General features: G+C 41.3%; 1 pseudogene; it reads left to right on the forward strand.

Annotated features, from left to right (window-relative positions):
* Positions 1 to 25343, forward strand: LOC127352815 (cyclic nucleotide-gated cation channel beta-1-like; annotated as a pseudogene).
* Positions 25344 to 25497: the final 154 nt, after the last annotated feature.

Below are 25497 nucleotides of genomic sequence, written 5' to 3' on the forward strand. Positions count from 1 at the left end.
AGGCAGCCACTGTGGCAATCCCAGCAGACCTGCGCTGGCTGTGCAGAGACTCTGGATCTCTACGCCACACAGAGGCGGCATGCAGAGCCACCTGTAGACACACAGGTAAGGAAAACAAGCCTTAGTTATTCTGTACAGATGTAGGGCAATACATAATTTAACATAAAGATTACTTGGATATGAATACCTGAGTGCTGATTGAGTGAAGTGTTGTGGTGATCTTGGTAAAGACACAGTGGGTTTAGCTGAACTGTTGATGTTTCTTTATAGCTTCTGATTTGTCAAGTATTTACTGTCAGGTCTTATCTGAGGACAAAGAGGCTTAAATGCACAAATCCTGCACTCAATTCTAAACACAATCAGTAGATAAAGAGTTATATCTTTGCCGTGTTTTTTTTACCTCTGCTTTTTGCTCTTTTGATGGCTGAGAATGATCGTGCGTTATGAGGGCTTATGTCAGGAGTCGAACCGGGCCTCAAGCAGCGAGGACAGCTGTAGATTAGTTGCTGGGTAGAGCTGCACTATTTAATCCAATGCTACGAATTTGAGATTAAACTGTTGTTGTGATCCCAGTGTGTGATCACTGTGTGTCTGTCCTAATCAGTGAAGATCGCAGGGGCCTCCCTTCTGCCCTGAACAGCTTTGTAAAGAAGCCTTGTGTGTGGATTCTTCATAGATAGTAGATAGATAAAAAAATAGAGAGCTATAATTCCCCCCATCTATGTTGGAGCTACACTTAGATCCAAAGAATAAAGTGGTGGATTAATGGTGAAAACTCAATGTGACATACTGGGTTCGTTTTCTAAATCCATTGCATATAGAAGAGGGTGAATAACAGACAGACAGAAGCAGGGATTTGTGCATGCCAGTTGATTTTTAGGCATTTCTGGCTTCGTTTTGGCACCATTTGATACAACAGATGTCACCTTGGCTCAGTTCATACAGTAGATCCATATTTGCTGTTCTGGGGAAGTCTTTGATGATCGTTAAAACATAACCAAATAACACAGTTTGATATGATTTCAACAACTTTTATGTGCCAAATGACCTTTTAGGAGAAGGAACTATCATGGTCCCTCACTGCATTTGTCATGACCGCTAAAACAGCCGACTGGTTTGCCCCCGACTCCTTGCTGCGGCCAGTTAACTGGACATCAGCGGGTTCAGTGGCTCATTTCCCCGTTGCTGAAGTGGATTATCTCAACAGGCTGATAAAGTGTCACAGCGGGTAGCCTAATACGCACACTTGAGATTAAGTCAGACAAGCGGCCTTCCTGCTGGCTCTGTAAACCTCTATCTTGAACCAGTGTGCTGGACCAGTTAAAATGTCCTCTTCCTGTACTTTTCAGTCTGATTTCTGCCCGTCTAACTGATTTAACTGGTTTAACCTTCTACCACCTGTGGAGGCTGCTGGTAAAGCAGCTTACGTTTCACTGCTGCCTCAGTGAGGATAACCTCTACCCCTGTGCCTTTTAGTCTCCTCTGACTTTTGACTCCTGTGTAGGAGTTTGCTTTAAAGACAGGACCCTGATTTCTGAGTTAATTGCTAATTAATAAGACCCCAACTTTACCTGACTAGTGTTTTAATTAATGAAGCTAGAAGCTAAGATTTAGACCACTGTAAAGCTTCAAATTGTCTGATGAGAAACTAAAGACATTTTGAAAGATTTATGTGAAAAACAAGAGAGAGAAATTTTTGGTTTGGCCAGAAACGTTGCCTGAGATGAAAGCACAGACGGAGCACGTGAACGTGCTTCATCAGGCCTCATTAGCTCCAGCTGAGGGCTCTCCGTCTGACAGATGAAGTGGCTGCTTTAATGAAGACATGAGGAACGAGTTATTAGGAATTATCATCATTATCATCAGCATTATCAACAATGTTTGATGAAGGGGCTTTTGAGAGGCTGACTATGTTTGTGTGTGTGTATGTGTGTTCAACAGGATGTTTAACTGGGTGGTGAAAGTGGTCCCCCAACTTCCTGAAGTTCCCGGGACAGAAGAAGCTCCTAAGAACCCTGCTGCTGTACGACAACACACACAAAACACACACACACACACACACACACACACACACACACACACACACACACAGCACACATACAGTGTCATTTCTGAGTATTTCTTCTCATTTTTCTCTCTCTCTCTGTCTCTCTGACCTTACAGGACCAACCTAAAAACAGATCAGGTGAGGATATTTTAAACTTGTTTTATACTGGTTGTCAGCTTATGTGTAAGAGTGCATGTAAAACAAGTATTTTTTTGTTTTTTAACTTATCCCACAGTGAAGAGTCCTCCACTGAAAAACACAGAAGAGGCTTCAGAGGACAGGTACAACCTCTCTGTCTGCTAGTTTTTCTGTATGAATTAATAAGTGTGTGTGTGTGTGTGTGTGTGTGTGTGTGTGTGTGTGTGTGTGTGTGTGTGTGTGTGTGTGTGTGTGTGTGTGTGTGTGTGTGTGTGTGTGTGTAGACATACTGACATTTTACCATCTCCTCTACAGCCAGAACCAGACTGGAGTTTTAGGCTGGCTGTCCAATGGGTTCGTCAGCTCACTGCCTCAACCTTCTGGCTCCCCTCGACTCAGCAGGTCCAACTCTGATGCCAAGGTGGGTGTTATCGATGTTTGAGGGGTCATGTAGTCCGCTCAGGTCTTCTACCCAGTGTCCTGTGAGAAATAGGGATCAGACTGACACATTTCTTTTAACTGAAGCACTGTCTGACAAAGGTGACACTTTGATAAAACTGTGGTATGAAGAAGACACACTCGCCAAATTGAGTAATTAAACGGGATACAGCAACATTTAATCAGCTGTCTGCACATGACATTTGCCCTCTTTATTATCTCAATTCACAACCCACTTTTCCTGCAATCCTGGCTCATAACTCCTTGGTCATCATGCTTTGTGAATGCTATAAATGCACAGGAGAAGCAATTGTTTGACAAAATAATTGGAAGGGAGATTTGCAGTACACTTCTTTAACTTCTAAATGTTGTTTTTTTTCTTTCGCTGCCGCCCACCAGTCAGGAGAGGATGGAGAAAGGTACAGTATGAGTAGATTAGAAGAGAGATTGTTTAATGCTAAATACATTCTTCAAAGGTAAATTCGTGTTTTGTTGGCCTCCCAGGTCCGGAGTGATCGGCTGGGTCGCTCAGGGTCTCACCAAGGTGTTGCCTCAGCCTGATGAAAAGTACAAAGAGACTAATTGCAACAACGGCAACGAAGAACACACTGAGGTGAGACGCGAGGACTTTGTCTTTAAATAAACTACAACATTTAGCATATCAAAGCACAAAAAAGGAGGAAGATGGCAGAGGACTTAGGAAGGGTCAGTTAGTGCCTCAGAACAAAACCTAAAACTTATTTGGCATATAAGTAATTCTATTATATTTAAACATAATTTAAGGAACAGCAACTCCAATATGATCAAATGCATGGTCTACAATAAGCCATATGTAAATGTGAAGTTATTTTCTTCTCCAGAAACCAATACTCCCACATAATAGTGACATTTGACTTGCGCAACTTAATACTGTCCCACATGCTTATAATACTAATCACGTGTAAGCTTATGAAGGTATCTACAGGGGGCTTATCCAGGTTAAAGCCCTCCATTAACTTCACTGCTATTTAAACCAGTTTCCTCGTGGGACAGCCCTGTTACCTGGAGGCCTCAGGTCTGCAGCAATAAACACCTCCTCATGATAAACTGATCGTAATATCCTGAGACTTCTGCAGGAAACAGATAATCAAGTCACTGTCACATTACCGGAAATATATGAGGATCAAGTTACTGAACTTTTGCCCATAAGGGCCCCACTCATGTGCTGTTCTGTGGGTATGGACATGAAAACAGACCCGTGTGAGACGTGATGTTTATTGCTCCAGTGAGCCCCATTTGTAGCCCACCCTGACCCCAGTAGTTGCTTGCATGTTGAGGCACACGTGGCGTGTGGAGTTGATTGACCATCACTAACCTCTGCTCACATTCACATAATGGATATAAAGGAGTAAAGATTGTTTAATTACTTATCAATTAATAACAATTCCTTAATGTAAGAAACTTAAGAAAATCTTTGACTTTAAATGAATTTTATCTCTATTGCCCTAGGTGTATGAAGTAGCCACAATGCCAGGTGAGTTTGTTGATCATTTGTCTTTGAGTTTTGTGTTTAAATATCAGTAATTTACCACCCCGACTGCTAAGCTGATCTCTGCTGTCTCACTGGTCTGTCCAGATTTCGATCCCCTCCCACACATCCCGGTGGTGGAGATGGTGTCAGAGGACGAGGCGTCAGAGGTAGAGAGTCAGAGACTGCTCCCTCCCAAGTGAGCATGAAACACTCATTACTACCCATTCACAGTGGTTAAAGCTGAACCACGGTGCATACAGCACCTGACATTTGATGCATTGGATTAACAGGTAGTTACTGTATGAGACATATAAACATGTGTGGGGCTCACCATTTATCTTTATCTGCTGCAGCATGGTGAACTGGATAAAGCAGATGGTCCCTCAGCCAGTTATGCTGCCCCCTGGTGCCGTACCTATAGAACCATACTCCAAGTCCACCCGCTCCTCTCTGGATAAAGGTACATACACACACTCATAAACACGCACATCAATGTCCCAATACACACCAGTTTACACACGCCATAACCCTACACACACTAGACATAGACAGTCACAACACACACAACCTTGAAGTCTTAAAATCTCCATTATACTGATTATATTTGGACTTTATTGGATGGATACCTGTTTGGCACTCTGAACTTCATTTGTTTCTCTTCTCTCCAGTTTTGTCTCCACCACCTGAGTCTCTCAGTGGAATCTCACTGGATACTGATAGCAAGGCCTCAGGGTACGTTTTGATCCCTCACTGTCCTTTATTGATGAGACTCTCTTTCCCCAAGACGAGGTAAAACATAAAATGACACAGTGATGATCTCCATGAAGAAAAAACCATCAGGAATCTGTGTGACAGTGAGCCAGCATGCACAATACAGGACCCTCAAACTCAAGCTTAAATGGAGACAACAGATGGGACAATCTGGGACAACAAATGCAAATTATCAGTTAGCTAACTCTGGTGCTATTATTACTTACACCTGTGCTTTTCCTACACAAAAAGCTAAAATCTGTATCAGTATCAGTCTCAAAAATCATATAACAGTCGGGCTGGAGTCTTAATTGGCTTCATTTGTCATCCGTCTGGACAAAGGAGATGTCTACACGACAGATGTCACTGCTCTTTTCCGTGAAAACACTTTTATAACTGGAAGGACTGGGATGTAAAATGTAAACCTGTGTCTAAAGTCTGTAACAGTTTAAGTAATTAGTTTGTCTGTTGACAGTGTGGTTGGCTGGTTCGTGTCAGGACTGGGCCTGAAGCTTCCTCAGCCTGCCGTCCCACCCAAAGACGACACTGGGGTAACTTCTGAGAATAAATAAATTCTCCTTTCTTTCTTCTCCTCCTCTTTGGCTTTCATTCTTTCAACTCTTCTGTTTATCCATCTTTTCTGGTACATATTGTGACTAAATTAAGCTTTCCCCCCTCCTTTTTCTGCTCTCAGGGTGCAGCTGAAGTTATACAGAAAGGTGAGTTTTGGTTTTATTCACCTAATGATTAAAGATATTCCTCTGCTTGCCGTGTTCTCGCCAGTATCCCTGAGTGCCACAATTCACAGTTCTATCAACGCATAATGTTTTCTTCAAATACTGTTCAGCCACTTAGAGAGTAATGCCTAACTCTAGCAGAAAACATCTCTTTAATAACATGGGGTGCGTTTGTTTTAAGTCATTATTTAACCGGTGAAATGTGCCGGTCATTTCTCCCTTTGAGTAACTCCTGTGTAATATGTGGAAAGTGTTTTCTGTTGAAGCACCCTCTTATTTTTCCCCCATAGTTTTTGAAGAGGTGTTTTGGTCGGACGGTCGGAGCCTAACTCAGTGCCTCTTCTCCTTCTGTTTCAGGGGGGAAGGCGCTGCGAGCCCCTTAAACAGCAGGAGGAGACGACTGGGGGACGCTCTGATTCCCACACAGGCAGACAGGCAGACAGACACATACCAATAGACATATTGTACTGTTGGCAGAAGTGCGGGTGCTGTGCAGCCGTGCAGCTCAGTGCAGAAACAAGGCAGCTGTAAAATACTACAAGAATATAAAGATATATATTCAACTCACCTTACTGTATTCAATACAGTTTCATATGAATGTATTACAACTTAAAATGTGTGCACTAATATATATATATATATATAAAAAATATGTACTGTATATTCATAGCTAATCGATGTTGTGTTTTGTCTTTAGTCTTTGTGATTTGAATTTGCACATTTTCTGTGTGACACAGAAACATTTAGTATTCGCCATTTATTTGAAATTCCTGTAGGTGTCATGCACAAAAGGTTGCAGACGGGATATTTTTCTGCTACTTTAATGTGCTTTAACCTATGGCAATGTACACTGTATATTCATGTTGCCATTTTCATATCCAGAAAAAGAATAATAGGAGGTAGAAAATATGATGTACTGATCATTAATTTAATTATTAATTTCTGTTTAGAAGCATAAAATGTCAAATCTTCCGTTCCCAGTTCCCAGAAATATTGAAATAATAATTAAATGGCAGCTATACTTATTTATTATTGAGTTGTTTATGGACAAGTAAAACTACATTTATATTTATACTCGATTTGTAGAGGGAATTATAATAATAGCTTATTTTTCATGTGTAAGTCCTACTTATTAAGAACCTGTTCATTACTATGCTTAAAGAAAGTTCAGTTCAGTTTGGGTCTTGATCATGTTACAGTGGGTATAAGCTTTTCCACAGGTTTAACAGAGGCTGCACAACACAAATGTAAAAGTATACATGCAGTGTAAGGCCTATTTTGATCCACTTGATCTAATTTTATGGCCTTGAACTGTGAATGTGGCCTGGGGATGTGGTTTGGTGTTGTGACTTGATTTGACCGAGCCATACTTTGCTCACATTGAAAATGCTGTCATGCAGACAAGGTGTTAGAACATATGATTACGTCGTGTAATGTGAGGATACTGCAGGAATAATAAAGATTTGGTGTGAAATCATTTATGTGGTGGTCTTATCAATAACCTTCCTTACAGATATATAAGATAACTTAAGTCTGACAGCATCCTTCCCCATCTGGAACACTTTGCATCCTTTACACCACTGGTTCCCAACCGGTCGTCAAAGCTTCACAGGGTGTCACAAGACCTTCTTGATTTTAATGGGTGTAAGAAAAATAAATATATATAGTAGGCCTATATCTCATCATTTAATTCATGCAGCTAAAACAACCAAAAAGCAGAAAAAAGAGAGAGAAGAGAAGATAAACACTGAATTTGTCAAAAAAGAAGCCTATTCAATATCTATGATTGTTAAAAAATAAAAAAAAAATTAATACAGAAGGATAATTGCATAAAAAGTTCCTAAAAAATATCAGGAAAACACATCTCGAATGCAATATTCACATTAAAAAATCTGCTCAAAATGAATCCAAATCACCTTTTTAAATATGTGGGTTCATTGTACAGTTTATCAGTATTGTTATGCACTGAATGATGTATTTAATATCTATATCCAATATCAAAAAGGGTTGGGAACCACTGATGTACACATAAAGATGACTTTAATATGTCTCCAACATAAAACAAACCCCCACAAGTGATAGAACATGTACAGTCACAGCTGTATATCTGTATCATAAGAAACCCTGAAACCCTGTATAGTAAGCACATTAGATCAAATCCAGTTTACAATGTCCACACTTCCAAACCCAAAACCAAATCATGTCCAATGTCAACCACATGTCTCTTTGCTTCTTACGCCTTCCCTCCCCTCGTAGCTACATCCAAACTCAAACCCGACATGGTACTAGAAGACATGGAGTACGACAACGAGGTCCAGCAGAAACATGGTCGGTCCAAAGTTGCAGCACCGTCCACATCACCGACTCCACTGTCACCGGCAGCAAAGCACCAGCAGGACGCCTCAGAGCAGCCTCAGATGGGCAACTCAGAACCACAACTGTCAGAGAGTGTGGCAAAAATGTCTCAGGAAGACGCTGAGACCCAGACGGGCCGCTGGACGCCGTTCATTGAAAGCATCAAGAGGGAGGCCGAAGATATAGCTTTGGCTACCATGGAGGAACGGTAAGTTACCCCCCTACTGGGTGTAAATGCTCCTCAACAGATTAAATAGTTCCCCTACACTCAACTTCAATGTCTGGAGGGAATCTTTAAAATGTTTGCAAGTAAATTTAAGTCACAATACTGGCCCCTGACAGGCCAACAATACCAGCTTTTCATCCTGTTTAACTTTGAGAATGAGAAGACCAAGCTGGAACTTTATGCCCTGATAGACTTCTTGTCTATGCAGTTTGATTTAAGAGCAATCTTTTACATCTTATACATAGGGGTCGAAACAAAGGCTACAGATTTGGGTCACTTTTGCCTAAATTAACCCGGTTGTGTGTTAAGATTCTTGTCATATCCAAAATGTAATCTACCACATTAGTAACAATTATCACACAGATGTCCTGTGTCTCTTTAGTCTGCAGCAGGAGCGCTTGGATTTGGCACGTATGGCCGAAGAGGTGGCCAGGCAGACAGCTGAGATGGCCATTAGACAGATGGCCAGTGAGGGGCAGTCCATCAAACTCTCACTGGGGAGTCAGGAACTGCTGGACGAGCCTGACGCCGAGTAAGAACTTGTGCTCACTTAGACAGAGAGAACGTGTGTGTGTGTGTGTGTGTGTGTGTGTGTGTGTGTGTGTGTGTGTGTGTTTGGGCATTTTTGTATTGTGGCACTGGGAGCATCCTTGTGAACTGATGTGACACTGTGTGTTCACCAGGCTGCCACAAGAAGAGGAGAGCGAAGAGCTGGACAACTGTAACATCACAGAGTAAGTATGCAGACACAGACGTTCTTAGCTTCCTCTGAAACCCACATTACCCACTTACAACCCACTTAGTCTTTCACTTAGAATCTGTATCACACTGCTCTTGTGCTGTGCCTAACTGTGTAAACAGTTCTAAACTTATAAATTATCCTGTTGATGATTACTAATCTAATAAAGTTTCCACATCCGGTCCCCAGCAGTTTGTTAACCTGAGGATGAAACTACAGGAAGAGACTCGGTGGTAGAAGAAGTATTCAGATCCTTTTACATCTCCTTAGTTAATTTTATTTAGTATAATGTGGCATTATGGCCCCAGTAATAATAATAATAATAATAATAATAATAATAAAACAAATAGCAGCAATAAATAATAATATTAGGAGCAACCAAAAAGACACCAACAATCAGAGATACTATTAAAAAGAGATTAAAAACATAACACACAGGGGCAATATATATATATATATATATATATATATATAGCAGTGTGTGCCCAAATTAAATTTAAAAAAGTTTTAAATTAAATTAAATCAAATAAATAAAAGGACACACGAGAAATATTGTGTCAAAACACATAAATAAATAATAATAAAAGTGTGTTTTATCCCCACTTACATTGGCTGGCAGTGGGAGTTCCCATCCAGCAGTCATTTGGCTGTCAGGTCTCAAATCCCGTGGGTTCTCGTTATAATGTGATCTTATCTGCGCGCTGCCTCAGCATCACACTAATGTACCATAGCAACCGCAGCTTCCCTTGGCAACAAACCCCCCCCACCCTCTTCCCCTCTCAACGGTTCCCCCGGTAACAGTGTGCACCTGCTGCTGCTGCTGCTGCTGCTGCTGCTTCACGTCCGGAGACGCAGCAACTGCTGCTGCTTCACGTCCGGAGACGCAGCAACAAGGATAGAAAATGATGCACGGAGATGTAATGGAATATTTTCCCTGCTGTTTTTTCCTGAAATTATCTCAAATCTCCTGATCTGGTCCGCACGAGCTACTTGTCGTGTCTCCTCGCTCGTGGACATTTAACTGTTGGGACTATTAACTGATTAACGCATGTGAATATTGACAGAGAAAGTGAGTATCTGGTGATAACATGGTGGTTATGTAATGGACTGGCTGTGTGTTAAGAAATGAATGAAGTTTGAGCTGTTAATTGAACCCTAACTTTATGACTGTGCTGGTGTAAACATATTATATAAGGCTGTTACAGGTGGTCGCCAACTCACTGGTTTTATACAAACAACAGAAAGAAACACCAACTACTGAGCTAGCTCACATTTTAAGTTCAAGCTTCCATATTTTACAGTATCAAGTGAAATGTGTCGCAGTCTAAATGGAGTTAACTTGTGTTTTAATGTCTTCAGGCCTTTATTCTTAGTCTGTACTCATCCAGTGCAGTCTATATAATAACCTACAATCTAAAGGATAAAAACCAAGGATAATCTACCCTATAATAATATATAAATCTCTGTAACGTCCAGCCACCATCAGTGTCGGGTATTAAGGCATTAGTAGTAATAATATTTAAAAAAGATCCTTAGTTACAACCTCCCTACTAATTTAAAATACACAGATCCAATCACATCCTTGGGTTCAATTTTGTAAACGTAGTGGAAACTAGCCTGGAAATGTTTTAATTACTTATCAATTACGTTGATTTTAACAAACAAAACTGGATTTTAATTGTCGTAAGGCTGGACGTACTGGTCCTTTAAAGCTGCAGTAGGTAACTTTTATAAACATTTAGCTGACTTTTAGTCAGAAGAACCAGATTTTTACACATATTATCTGTCTCATGTTTTACTGTCAGGATTTAAGGAATGTTGAAGTTACCTACTACAGCTTTAATGTGTTTCTAGGTTGATATTAAACCTCTTTTTCTTCATAGAAATGAATGAAATGCTGAGAGGCCTACCGTTTATTTTTTAAGCAAAAGTTTTCTTACACCCCTTAAAATCAAGAAGGCCTTGCAAGGAGTCGGGACCCCCAGGTTGGGAGCTCATCACACAGAGGCAACCACACAGCGGGGCTCAATGTGGGAAGCCTCACACTGCGCTTAATTAAATTATTTCCCCTGTCCTGTCCTGCAGAGAGGACCAGATCCCTGCTGAGGAAGAACAGGACGAAGAGACTGAGGAACCTGCCCCAGAGGAACCAGGTAGAATCCAGAAACTTAGAAAATAGTGTATTTTCTGTAACATCTGCATCGGCAAGCAGATGTTTTTGTCTGTTCTGATGTTGAAATCTCATGAAATCTATATTTTAAAAAAAAATCTAGAGCCACAGCAGACCTCCCCTTCTCCACCTCCAAGTCCCGAAGAACCAGTGAAAACCTCTGAGCCGGAGGAAGAGCCGGAGGAAGAGCCGGAGCCGGAGCCAGAGCCAGAGCCAGAGCCAGAGCCAGAGCCAGAACCAGAACCAGAATCAGAACCACAGCCAGAACCAGAGACCCAGGAAGCAAGTTCAGAAGGAGAGCCCATAATTCAGCAGCCGCAGAAAACAGAGAAAGACGATCAAAGCGCCAAAGCTGACAAAGCTCCTGAAAAAGTAATGTCCACAGATAGAACATACACAGTGATTAAGTTTCACCTCATGGTGACTGTAATACTCATGAATCAGTTTATTTAACCTCATTTCATTGTTGTATATTAATTATTTTACATTTATAGAGAGTTCTTCCGCCGTACTTCTTTCGTTAAGTTTCCTTTCCTTCCCCGTCCCGTCCTTTAATGTCTTAATGTGTTTTTTTCTATGTGTTTTTTCGTAGGAGGAGGAAGCTACTGGGGACGACTGTGGTGGTATGTACTATTCTATTTTATTAAAATGTTGGCATTGACTAAACTGGCATGGCCCTTTCGACCTCAAGATATCTGAATGAAAATGGGTTCTGTGGGAGTCTCCCCTTTACAGACATGAGCACTTTATGGTAATCCTATGTGGCACGTGGTATAAATGTGTTATTTTCACCTGTATTTGAATACATTTCTGCATATATTCAGTGTCCATTAACAGTATTGGAGTTGCGTCAATTGGGAAAGCTGAGACACATATTTCATGCTCCCATTACACAAGTCAGTGCCCCACTCGTGCCACCCCGAGCCAAAAAGTCTGGACACGCCCCTGGTTACAGATTCTGTATGTGTGTTAGAGTTGCTCTAATTAGCAGTTTCATTCCTGTATGCCTGACTGGTCGGTTGTGTTGAGCTCACAAGCTGCTTAGTCTGACTGTTGTTTAACGTCCTCTACATGCAGACAACTACAGCTCTGTTTGATTTAATTACTGTAGCTCTATGTCTGTTAGAGTGGCTGTCTGTCAAGCTCTGACTGTTATAGTTCATGTTGCAGACTTTGATCATTAGGGATGCACAATATGGATTCTTTTTCAGCTTATACAATAACCCATAATCAGCTAATTTCACATGTTTACTTGTGGCTGACTGATATGGGTTTTTAAGTGGCCGATATTTAGAGAGCGACTGATGGCCAATATATAATTCTGATATCAAAACAAATTTAAAAATAATGTAAACATATCCTTAATCAATGCACATTGCAATCTAGTATACATGGATATCTCAGCCAGCAACATGTTATTTTAGATGGAATTTTTATGAATTAATATATTTAACACTACAGAGATTTAGATTAGATTAGATGTCATTAAGATAGATAGATAGATAGATAGATAGATAGATAGATAGATAGATAGATAGATAGATAGATAGATAGATAGATAGATAGATAGATAGATAGATAGATAGATAGATAGACTTTATTAATCCCCGAAGGGAAATTGGGTCGTCATAGCAGAAATATTTTATAAAATACAATAAAAATACAATAGAATCCAATACTATACAATAGAATAAAATACAGATATGGTGCAAGGAACAATATCAATAGTTCCAGTATTGTGGAGTGGAGTGTTAATGTTCTGTAATTGTGGATCAGACAGAGGCAGATGAGTTATAAAGTCTTATTGCAGTGGGGAGGAATGATTTTCTGTATCGTTCCTTAGAGCAGTTGGGTTGAATGAATCTGTTGCTGAATCTGCTCTTTAGCTTGTCCAGTTTTTTTGGAGGGGGTGGGAGGGATTGTCCATGATTGCCAGCAGTTTTGCCAGCATCCTGTCCTCCACCACCTCCTCCAGGGTGACAAGCTTAGAGCCAACAACAGACTCTGCCTTCTTAATGAGTTTGTTCAGTAAGTAGGAGCAGTAAGGAGAAACGTGTTAACATTTGGAAGAGACGATGGCGCTAATATTGTTCCACATCAGCCACACTGACAGGCTGCCTCTAGATGTGTCTGTAGACATTTTTTGTTTATAGTCCTTCAGCAGAGGCCTGTCTATAATTTTTGTTTTATAACAAAGAAGTTCATAACCTGTTGTTTATGCACTCAAGACTTAGATTTTGTGAGCAAAGATGGATGATTTAATATTCCATACCTCTCCCCTAACCAAATTGAAGTGACACCACTATTGTTAACACAAAAAATGTTCTTCAAACGTTCATTTATTATTATTTATTATTCAAATATTCAGATATACTTTGGCTTTCGTAGAATATAAAACTTACATCGACTATAATTTAATTACCAGAATAATACTTAACCATATGAATTTCCCATTATCAGGCCCCAATATATAAATTGTGCATCCCTACTGATTGTTATCCATTTTCTCATCAAGAAGAAGTCTCACATTACTATTCAGACTGACTGCATGCTTTTTGGCTGTCTATTGAACCCATCTCCCTCCTCTGCTTATAATGTGCCTATCCACCTGTCTCCTCTGTAGCTCCAGTCAGCTGTGATGCATTTAAGAGCTGCCTGATGCGCATTCCTCACACCTCTGAGTGCCTCGGCAACATCAACGCGTTCTTCAAAGAGAACGGCATCTCCTCTCCCAAAATACCCCCCATGCCTCAGCTACCCACCCAGCTCTCTGACATCACCAAGTACTTACCCACCCTACCCCCTGAACTGCGCCAGGAGTTCTCCCAGATCCGACTCACGCAGGTCCCCCGAAATATCGCCCAGACTCTGACCGAGTTGTTGCCCAAAAACTCTGAGGGTTCAGTCGACCCCAGTCTGTTCAGTCTTTCCCAGAGCTTTTCAAACATCCCCCAGAAGCTCTCCCAGTTCCCCAGCCAAACGCAGCAGTACTTTCTCAACGTCCGGAACCGCCTCAACAGCCTTATGCCTCAAGATGCCTAAGAAACAACAACAACAACAACAACAGCAAAAACAGAAGCAAGACAAGAATCAGCAAGATGTCGAACTGAACCGGCTCGTCCGACACTCCCCTCTCCCTCCTCCTCCTCACCATCCTCAGCTCCGCTCCCGCTCCCGCTCCCCGTCTCCATCCTCCCCCAACGGTAGCTCCCTCGAATTGCCCAATGTGCCCTCCTACCCACGCCTGCCCCCAATTGTCAGCCCCCCATCAAAGCAGCTCAACTCACTGTCCCGCCAGCCGTCAGGTCTCTCTAACCCGGCGTTCTTCATCGAAGATGACTCAGATGTTTCAGCAATAAGACCCGCAGGTGAATCTGCAGCACCGTGAGATCCTTGTAGATACCTGAACTCAGTCATAGTGAGCAAACAGTTGTCTCATATTAGTGGCGTCAGGACAAACTAGCTCTAAAAAGAAAAGAACAGCTGATTGCCACTGAACTTTATCTACAAATAATCAGAGATAAAGAAACTTATAATTGATCAACTGAGTTCAGATGTCATTACAAAGGCACTGAAGGTGTGTTCAGGATCATGAACACACTGACAGGAACAAACAGTATCAGTTTGGTGTTGTGGTAGTAGATTTTTGTTTGTTTGTGTGTTGTCTCATTCTCTCTCAGACGTAATGTGAATAAAGCAACAGCATTAATGTGTTTGCAAAGGGAGAAAGAGAGGTTTACACGCACATCCTCAAACTATTCCATTATTTTGCCCACAGAAAAACATGATTGAAGTGTGTACTATAGGCTGACCTCCATTCCCACAAACTGTAATTAATGTATAAGAGGATGCAGCGCAGCGACTGTTGACACTTGTTTGTATTTAGTGAGGACGACAGAAGTTTGCCAGTGCACCGTGAGCCAGATTAGCCAGACTGAATGGCTTGCAAGAAGAGTAAACTAGTCCTCTCAGCTATCAGGGCGTTCTTTAATACATGGCCTAGTTCACTCGCAGGTGGATCCTCCAGCATTAACCCCCACGTAGATCCCTAGTAAATCTGCTTCCCTCTTACGCTGTCCTGCTTGTAACTGTGACCTGCTTTTCCACTTGCAGTGCTGTAGTGCTGCTCTATTTGTCCCAACACATTCAAGGTATTTGTGAAGTAATAAACAAACATTTTTCAACCTGTCCAGAGAGCTCTAGCCTCAGCCTTCACCCGGCCGTCAACGTAGAGGATGTCGACTCAGACCACGAGAGAGGAGGGGAGGGGGGAGGAGGCAATATCCCCCAAATCCTCACCCCCCAGGACCCTAAACTTACAACCCTCACTGTCCCCGTGACCCCTTCTGGAGGTCGTCAAAGGTGAGAAACACTGCCCCTATTAGTTATACCGCTTCACATCTAATGTTTAACCAAGAGGCTGATGCTGAAGAAGGATAATTTATCTCATATTGTAAAAGGTTTTTGAGAGTGTTAGTATTTAAATTCCACTTTATCCGGCTGTGCATTATAATATATATTTTTTTGTCTTTTTTCTCTCCCCTCCTGCTTTTCATCCACAGTAAAGGAGATAAAGAGTAAGAAAACTGCATGGATTGTTTGAGTTGTAGTGCTTTCAGTCTTCTTTCAACAGATTCATTATTTCTCTCCAGTGAAACATACATTTGCATGGTTTATATGCACTCATTAAAAAGCATTTCACAGGAGAGAAATACAAAGTAATAGGACTACTATATATTATTCGGGTTAAGGTGCATGCTTTTCTGTTGGCAAGTGGAGTGTTTTCATTCAAAATGAGTCAAATTAAACATTTCTAGCTGCTAAAACAACATTTAGAAGCTTCTGGATTAAAAATACAAAAAATACAAAGGAGCACCTGATTCAGATTCATTTTACTGCATTTCAGTGAAAGAATTATGTTTTATCATCAATCATGGTTTAATTAAATGTGTCATTTTGGAGTGAAACTCTTCATGTCTTTGTCTTTATCTCTGTTTGAAATGGATCTACTGCCCTCTAGTGTTTGTTGTCCAATCACAGTTGGTAGAAGCACATGTCTGTCTATCTGTCTGTATTTCAGTGTCCTGCAGAAACCGTGTGTGTTACTTAGGAAAAGTCTGACATGTCTTGAATTTGCTGCCAAAATGACCCACACAAGCAACCCAACACATAGTGTTTGTGCAGAACACAGATAGTTTACTATATGAATCACTGTGGAGCTAAAACTGTTGTTTTGTGTTGTGTTTGTGTTCTGTTGTGAAGTGTGAATCTACTGTTTTCTTTTGCATGGCTTCAAAGTCAATAAACAGATGCATCGCAATCTTGCACTGGCATAATCACTGTGTCACCGATCTTCACTTGTTATCAGTTTCTTGGATTAATATCATGCTTTCCCTGGCACACACACACAAACCCTCTCCCCCCCCTCCCTCTCTCATAAACACACACACACACACACAATTCACACCTTGCTGTGACCATCCACGACAGTAGTGGAAGGAATCGTAGGACTATCTGGACAAAGATGTAAGATATCTTATTAAATACTGTACTGACTCATCTAGTATCCATCTTTATCCACACACCGTGCTTCCCAGTCGATATTTTATTCATCACCATTCATTAATCCATTTGATTTGACCAGTCTTTCACTCGTTCACTCATTAAATCATCATTTTGTGTGCTCATGAATTTGCATTCCTCACAATCATAAATACAGAGTGAGCATGAAAGCAGGTAGCTGCATGTTCATTTCTCATTTTTCTTTAGGTAGCACATATAAAAACTATTAGATTTTGTGTGTTTTTATGTACACATCATTCATTTTTTGTGAAAAAGACAAAGAAGCAATAACCTAACTAAGGCAGCCCTGTCTCAAAGTTGAACCAATGATGTTGCTGTGTCTACTTAACTTTAACAGTAGGAGGCTGCACTCTCAAAGTGAAGATGATGATGATGAAGGAAGTATGCCTGTCAGGGCCTGGCCCAGCCAGTCCAGTCTGCACGGCACAGATGACATGTGAGCGCTGTACACACACACAAACATAAACAAACCCACAAACAATAAAGAAAGTGTGTGTAATTATACTAGTAATAATAATATATGGGCTTTTTGCAATAATAATAATAATCAGCATCATCTAGTTTAATTTCTGACTTTTTTTTCCAAGACTGAAAGAACGTCCAGCGTCCTCAGCCAGCCAGACCAGCACAGTGGTCAACGAGCGTCTTCAGGAGCTGGTCCGCATGTTTAAAGAGAGAACGGAGAAGGCAAAGGAGAAACTCATTGACCCCGACAGCTCCGATGAAGACAGCGTCATGACCTGTGAGTGTCCATACGCACACACACTGAGCTGGCCATACAGCATTAAACCTTGCATCCAGAAGTGAAACAAGTCAGAAATATACAGGCAGATGGTGGTCTTACATTGTAGCCGCTGTGTGTTATAGTATATTTTATTTCCAGGCTAAAAGAGTCAGCCATGTCCAGCCGAGAAAATGTCCACTCATTTAAGTCATACCCACACCTCGGACTGCCGTCTGTACACTACATCAGTAACTGCCCACTGACTGACACACACAGGTGAGATGTAGCAGTAGTAGCTTCGCTCCAGGTTTCAGCCTCCCAACTTTCCTTTTCCCCTTAGTTCAGGGTCGGGCAACCTGCAGCTTCAGTGCCACATGTCATGCACCTCATTAGCCCCTCTACAGTGCCCTCCCTGTGGCTTTGACAAAAAATTATATGGACATAAATAACTTTTTCAAAGATTTATTCATTTATCATTGTTGTTGTAGGAATTCTTGCATTCTCCACTGTGAATGTAAGAATCTGTGTAGCCAGTACACACTGAATAATCTTTTGTCAAGCTACGTACCCTTTGTAGTACAATAGCAGACACTTAGTTGTAGAGAAGGTGGACAGTGTGCAGATCCAAGCTGGGTATGGATGCAGGAAAAAATCTAAATCAAATCACCATACAGTTGAAAAAGGGAAGTATGGTCTGCACGCTGATGTTTACAAGCTCCAGAGTATTTATTGAAGCAGCAACACCCCACTTCCTCTACGTTAGCAGGGTATGATGTTAGTAACTGTAGTCTAGATTCTAGTAAAGATTTTGTTTAGTTCATTAAGACATTTCTGCAAATGTGTTCATTTGTGGCACCTTCCTGATACTTATTCCGATACCTGAACTCTGTGTTTCAGCCGATACCGAGTACCGATCCAATAAACAGGTGGATACATATACAGTGTATTATTATTTTAGTGTATACTACAGTGGTTTTCAAACTGGGGTCCAGAGACCAACAGGTGGAGGTTCCGCAGCAAAACAAGGAACAGAATTTTTATAACATTATTTTGAAGTTGGAACAATAAGATTGATTGTAATTTACAGTGAGTTTGATCATTGGTTGACGATGAAAACTTTATAATCTTCAGACCTAAAATTAAAAAGCTGAGGGGACTAGCTTACTAAGAGGGGATTGTGCATCTATTGCGAAGGTTTGGGAACACCTGTACTACTAAGCCTGTATGGTTGCTATCATTGTTGTATGAACTGGAGAGTCAAAGTAGGGCGCATCACTATCCTGGGAAAGAATATGTGGTATCAGCGTGGTGCACAGACATTGATACTTCTAATTCTAACAGGCACGACCCCACCTACTGTATTAACTTCATTATTCAAGACAAATCCCCCAAGGTTAACACCTTTGTGACCCTTATAACTGGAAAAATCTGATCCAGTCTGACACAATTAAACCAAACCTGGGTGGGCCTGTGCGTTCACCATTCTCATGTGTTCATCTAACATTTTGCCCTTTCCCCCTGTCGCCACCCTTCAGCTCCTCCTCAGGCTCCAGCTCCTCAGCCTGCTCCTGCAGCTCCACCAGTGGATCAGGGAGAGAAGGAGGCACAAGCAGGTCCATCAGGAGGAGGAGGAGGAGTGGAGAGTGGGGTAGAGGAAGAGCAGTCTAGCGGCTGCTGCAAGGTGAAAGCTCCTCGGTGGATACGAGCCTGTATGCACTACCGCTTCCCTGCCAGCATCGACCCTTTCACCAGTGAGAACCCGCCACCTGCTGCCACCTACAGCGCTTTACTGTACAGTAGAATCCTCTTTACTCGAAAGCCACATAGTTCTGACAAAAACCCTAAAATAACACAGATTTTGGCTGCAAACTTTACTGAGCTGTTTGATGCTCACCCCAAAGAAAACCGTATTCTTTGGTTTATCGTGTTCATATGCAACTAGAATGCGATGAAATATTGTGAGGTTTTGGTAAAGGTGAATCTACTGTACTCTTCTGAGACACCTGTCTCCTTATCATGTGTAACTTACCCTCTACTGCTCGTGGACTTTGTGAGCCAGTCCATTTCCTGTTCCCACTCTTCCTCCTTTTATTTATTTATTTTAAAAAATACATACAAATGACAAGAAGAAAGAAAGAAGAAAACTCATGTCAGCTTATTTGAAGCTTCCACCTGAAGTTAACATTTCACAGATTAAAAAAACACAACACAACAATTATAATAATATCAATAAAAGCAAAAGATAGTAAGTAAAGTATATAAGTGTGTGTTACAGTTACAAAAGAGCAGTTAAATGACAAACAAATATTGACCAATTCAATAATGCAAATAAGTTCCCTCTCCACACAAATAATTGTTTCTTCTTGTTCCTCCGGTTGGATGAGTTTCACTGTGCAGAATGATGTGTGTGCAGGGTCTCCACAAGTTTCCACATTCATCTGCTGAAAGTGGAAAGTTTCTCTGTGTTCAATAAAAAAAAAACGATTTTAAGGGGCGGAGCCTACAAACATGATTTGCGACGTCACAAATAGTTTGGTAGTCAAATCTGGTCCTGCTTGTTTGTTATTCTCTGCTACTCCCATCAATCTCCACTTAACAGCATGGTAGTTGATGCCTGCTTATCACTCCTTGCTTTCCACACCTCTGTCAATCCCCTCAAATTCTCCCTCTCCCTTCTCCCACTCATCTTCGTTTCTTTCCCCAGACCTAATGTATGTTCTGTGGATGTTGATGGTCACGCTGGCGTGGAACTGGAACTTGTGGTTCATCCCAGCGCGCTGGGCCTTCCCCTACCAGACCCCAGATAACATTTACTACTGGCTGCTGACCGACTACCTGTGTGACCTCATTTACATCCTGGACATCACCATCTTCCAGCCGCGGCTGCAGTTTGTTCGTGGTGGTGACATAGTGGTGAGGGGGGTTGTTTTATGGCAAACAAAATCATAAAGAATCACTTTAGCTATCAACAGCTGGAATGACATTTATTACATTACTGTATATTAAGATCAACCTACAAGGGTCATTGTTCATGTCTTCATGTTTCTTTACAGTGTGACAAAAAAGATATGAGGAAGAATTACATGAAAACCACACGCTTCAAAGTGAGTAACAAGAGATGAATAACATTTTTGAGTGTATTATCATTCTCTGGGCTTCACATGTTAATAGTTGAATGAAGCAGTTCAGTGAGTAAGGTGGTACCTTCCTGTTTTTCAGTTTGATGTAGCCAGCCTTGTTCCCCTGGAGCTCTTCTACTTTAAAACGGGCATCAACCCTCTGCTTCGCTTACCCAGGCTGCTGAAGGTGAGGTTTACTGCTGTATATTCACCTGTTTCACCCTTTAACACTCCATTATAACCTGTTGCAGTATTCTGGCAAGAATCCTTTTATCTTTAGCCATTTGTCTCTCTATCAATGCCTCCCCAGATCAACTCCTTCTTTGAGTTCAACGAGCGTCTGGAGGCCATCTTGACCAAAGCCTTCATCTACAGGTCAGCTGCAACCTGATGGTGTCTCACTGTCCTTAAATTCTCTCTTGTCTTTATCTGTTTCCTTGAGATATTACACAGATGAACAAATAACTGGGTGGTTTGGTTTCTGTCTGTCTCACTCTTTGTCTCTCAGGGTGATTCGCACCACCACCTACCTTCTTTACTGTCTCCATTGCAATGCTTGTCTGTACTACTGGGGCTCTGCCTATCAGGGAATAGGATCAACCAAGTGGGTGTACAATGGCGAGGGCAACAGGTTGGTGGAATAATCACAAACACACACAAACTACAGACACAAACCACATGACTGCTTTGGGATTAAAGGTCCACACTGGACCTTTGAAGGTGATCGATTGGTGCATGGCTGATTAAATCATTTTATTTTAAAACTATGTTCATTTGAAAGTGTTTCCTTGTCCTGCCTCTTTCTAATGCCTCCTCTCTTTGTCTCTGCTCAGTTACATTCGCTGTTACTACTTTGCGGTGAAGACCTTGATCACGATTGGTGGACTGCCAGACCCCACCACCCTGTTTGAGATTGTCTTTCAACTCATCAACTACTTTGTTGGAGTCTTCGCCTTCTCCATCATGATTGGACAGGTAGATATATGAATATAAAGCCCCAGTGTGCTGTCATTAGGCACTTCACTTCATACATTTCGTTGTGCAACGATAGTGTTGAAATGAACAAACTTTATTCCTCAATCGGCTCATTTTGCTCACTCTCAGATGCGTGATGTGGTTGGTGCGGCCACAGCGGGTCAGACCTACTACCGCACATGCATGGACAACACTATCAAATACATGTCCTCCTATCACATCCCCAAAGACGTCCAGAACCGCGTCAAAACCTGGTACAACTACACCTGGCAATCACAAGGCATGCTGGGTAAGGAGAGCATTATGTGTGCATGTTCATATGAATCTTAGACACATCTGACATTTGGATTATCTTTAACCTCTTATTGCCTGACTTCCAGATGAGCAGGAGCTGCTGACTCAGTTGCCAGATAAAATGCGTCTGGACATCGCTGTAGACGTCAACTACTCCATCGTCAGCAAAGTCCCTCTTTTCCAGGTTAGAATTCCTAAAAACACATGAAAATAATATCATAGGGTACTTGCTAGGGACTTATATTCTAAATAGTACAATGCATGAAGTCAGACCAAACAGTCAGTATTGAACTCTCCATACAGAGACCGATTCTGTCGTCTCTCTCAACAGGGTTGTGACCGACAGATGATCTTTGACATGCTGAAAAGCCTCCGCTCCGTCGTCTACCTGCCCGGGGATTATGTCTGTAAAAAGGTACGTACTGTTTGCAAACCTGCCCCTGCTTTGTTTGTAGACTACAACTGTACATGGATTCAGTTTTTACCATTTGTATTGCTCTCTCCCTCTCACTGTCTGCCTCCACTTCTCTCTTCTGTCTCACCCAGGGTGAGGTGGGTCGGGAGATGTACATCATAAAGGCAGGGGAGGTGCAGGTGGTTGGAGGACCGGACGGGAGGACAGTGTTTGTCACTCTCAGAGCAGGATCGGTCTTTGGAGAGATCAGGTGAAGAGATTTTTACAGGTGGTGTTGAATGAAAAATAAATCTTTACCTGTCTTGACTTTAAGTGAACCAAACAACAAAAATATATTCCAGCACGTTCCAGGATTGACACAGTTTCATTATATTAAAAAACAAAAAGGAGCGAACTACATGTTTTACATGTTGCTTCATCAGATTTGCTAAATAAAATAAATCAATCAATATAATTCCACCTTAGATATTACATTTACATAACAGAATTAGATATAGTTCATTTCCGAGTGCAGAAACTGGCTATTACATTCAGTATATTTTCCAATATAACGACACATAAGATAAATACAAATTTACAAAGTATGTGAATTAGTCAAAAGGTACAAAAAGTAGTAGGAAAAAAATACAGTATTTGAGAAAAACATGAACCTTTTCCATGTTATTTTGTGAAATACAAGTATTGCGTGACAAAATCTAACTGACTCATCTGTTTACCTGACACTTAAATGTCAAACCTGTTGTAAAAATGTCATTTTCAACCACAATTTCTCCGACTGGCAGTTTGCTTGCAGTAGGCGGCGGTAACCGACGGACAGCGAATGTCATCGCCCATGGTTTTGCTAATCTCTTCATCCTGGACAAGAAAGACCTGAATGAGATCCTGGTCCACTACCCGGAGTCCAAGAAACTGCTCCGCAAGAAAGCCAGGTTAAACATCAATGGAGCTACTCATGAGCAAATAAAAAATCTTGAACCTCTAACATTGGATGCACTGTATGTATTAAGTCTGATGGAAGTTACTGTCTCAACCACAGGAAGATGCTAACTGAGGGAAAGAAACCTGAGCCCAAAGAAGAGCCTAAGGTTCCGGCGGCCCCTGTTAGGCAGGAGACCCCGAGACTGCTGAGGGCCGCCCTGGAGATGACGGAGAGATCCTCTGGACTTAAAGGAGTTCTGGCTAAAGTCAAAGAGAAGAGCAACAAGTCCAGTATCTCATTACAGGTACACACACACACACACACACACACACACACACACATACACACATGTGACAGTGATAAGAAAAAAAAGGGTGTATTTCTTCTCTTCCAGCCCTCCATCTCCTCCTCCCTGCCTCCTCCGTCTCCCACCTCCAGCTCCGGACCTGACAGAGAGGTGGACACGCCATCGCCCATGTCTGCAACGTTTCGCTCTGCTTCCCGTTGCCGCAACAACAACAACAACTCCACTTCGCAGTGCCACGGCGACGCGGACGAAAAGCTCGCCGTGGACCAAAGCGAGGAGGGTGTCAGTGAGGATGAAGGGAACGAGGGTGGGAAGAGGAAAGAAAAGAAGTTGTGATGAGCCTTTTGAAGGACAAAGGGAAGGAGGAGAAGGTGAAGAGTGGCAGCTGTGAGCACTGGAGGGGGAAATAGAAGGGATAAAAGGGGAATAAAGAAAACACAATGTTGAGTTTATCTGCTGTAAACTGATAGAATGGTTGAATGAAAGAGGGAGAAAGAGGATGAAAGAGGAGGTGTTGTAAGAGAACAAAACATGGCCCTGATCTGCTGATGTTGTGGGGGGCTAACTTCATTGCAAACATATCAAAGTAGTACTGTATTCCACTCTGACCTTTGACACATTATCTACTTTATGCTCCGCAGTTGTAACGTACCTACGAACTTTTACATGTTGTAGGATGAGCTGTGCTTTACCACATCCTCTCGATTCTCCGTTTATTTAGTTTGTCCCATTGCTTTGCAGTCTTCTTTCAACCTCCACCCACTGCGTTCGTCTTTATTAATTATTTGACCGTCCAACGATGGAGCAAGCCATTCCCTCGCCCCGGTTTCCTCCTCAGAATTCAAGCACATTTTCATGAATCTGTGATGATGATGAGTGAATTCTGTGTGGGACGGCATATAGCCATAATTATTCATTGTGTAGCTGCTTATAGTCATTTCTATAAAGCTGAACTTCTTGTCTTACTTAAAACATACAAACATGTTTTTTTTGTTGCTGTTGTTGTCTGCTGACTGTTTACAGATTCTTTTGTAAACCTCAAAGTACATTTTGCCTTATTTGGTCATTTACCTTTGTGTCGTGGCTGGTGTGAGTAGCTTGCACTGCTGAAGTTTTTACCAGTTGCTTTAAAAGAAAACTGAACAGACCTAGTTTATAAACGATATGTAAAGATATCGTAAAGTCATTCCAGATTACTTCATATGTATATTTTCTGTCTGTTACCATTGTAACTTTAAGCATAGCAAGCTCGAACATCATCTAGCCTCTTATTACCTCAACGCTGCATTTTACATGCTAATACTTACTGTATATGTCGTCTCAAAGCAATCAATATATCACTATATTTATCCATCAATACGTGTAATACCACTGCTGTACAGCTTCAGTTAACATATTTTCTTTTATGTTTGTTTTGTACAATATTGTAAATATATTTGTTGTTTTTTTGGGGTTTTTTTTTATTTAGATGTATCACATTTTCATTTTCTTGTTAATATAAAAGTCACTACACTCAAGAGATGCATTCTAATAATGCTAAATTAATTTTAATTTGTGCTGTAAATGTGTTTAGGACTCGGTAATAATGTGAGAATTGTACTTTTTGTATAGATGGTTTGATTATTGATAAGATGGTCCCGTAAAAAAAAAAAAACCAGCTAACCATACTGCCAGACAATCTGTAGAAAGGATTATCAATGTTCCTTTATGGTTGCATGTGTGTGTGTGTGTGTGTGTGTGTGTGTGTGTGTGTAGTAGGAGGGGAGAGATGAATGCATATAAACAGACTCTAAACATAGAGTGAGTGTGTATAATAATAATAACAATATCCTTTTGTCACTGATGTAGCCCTGTCTTTTGGTGGATTTTTGTTTAAATAAATATAATTTTAAATAAATTTCAGCATGTTTTTGTCCCCTGAGTTTATTGTCTGACCCAGAATCAAACCCTTTACGGTCCAAAACGCCCCGACAAACAACACGACCCACACTGCAGAGTGTAAACCGCAAACCAAAGCGGCAAAAAGTGAACAGGAAGCGACAGATAAATGT

This window comes from Dicentrarchus labrax, unplaced genomic scaffold, assembly GCF_905237075.1.
Source record: "Dicentrarchus labrax unplaced genomic scaffold, dlabrax2021, whole genome shotgun sequence".
In the NCBI taxonomy this organism is placed as follows: domain Eukaryota; kingdom Metazoa; phylum Chordata; class Actinopteri; family Moronidae; genus Dicentrarchus; species Dicentrarchus labrax.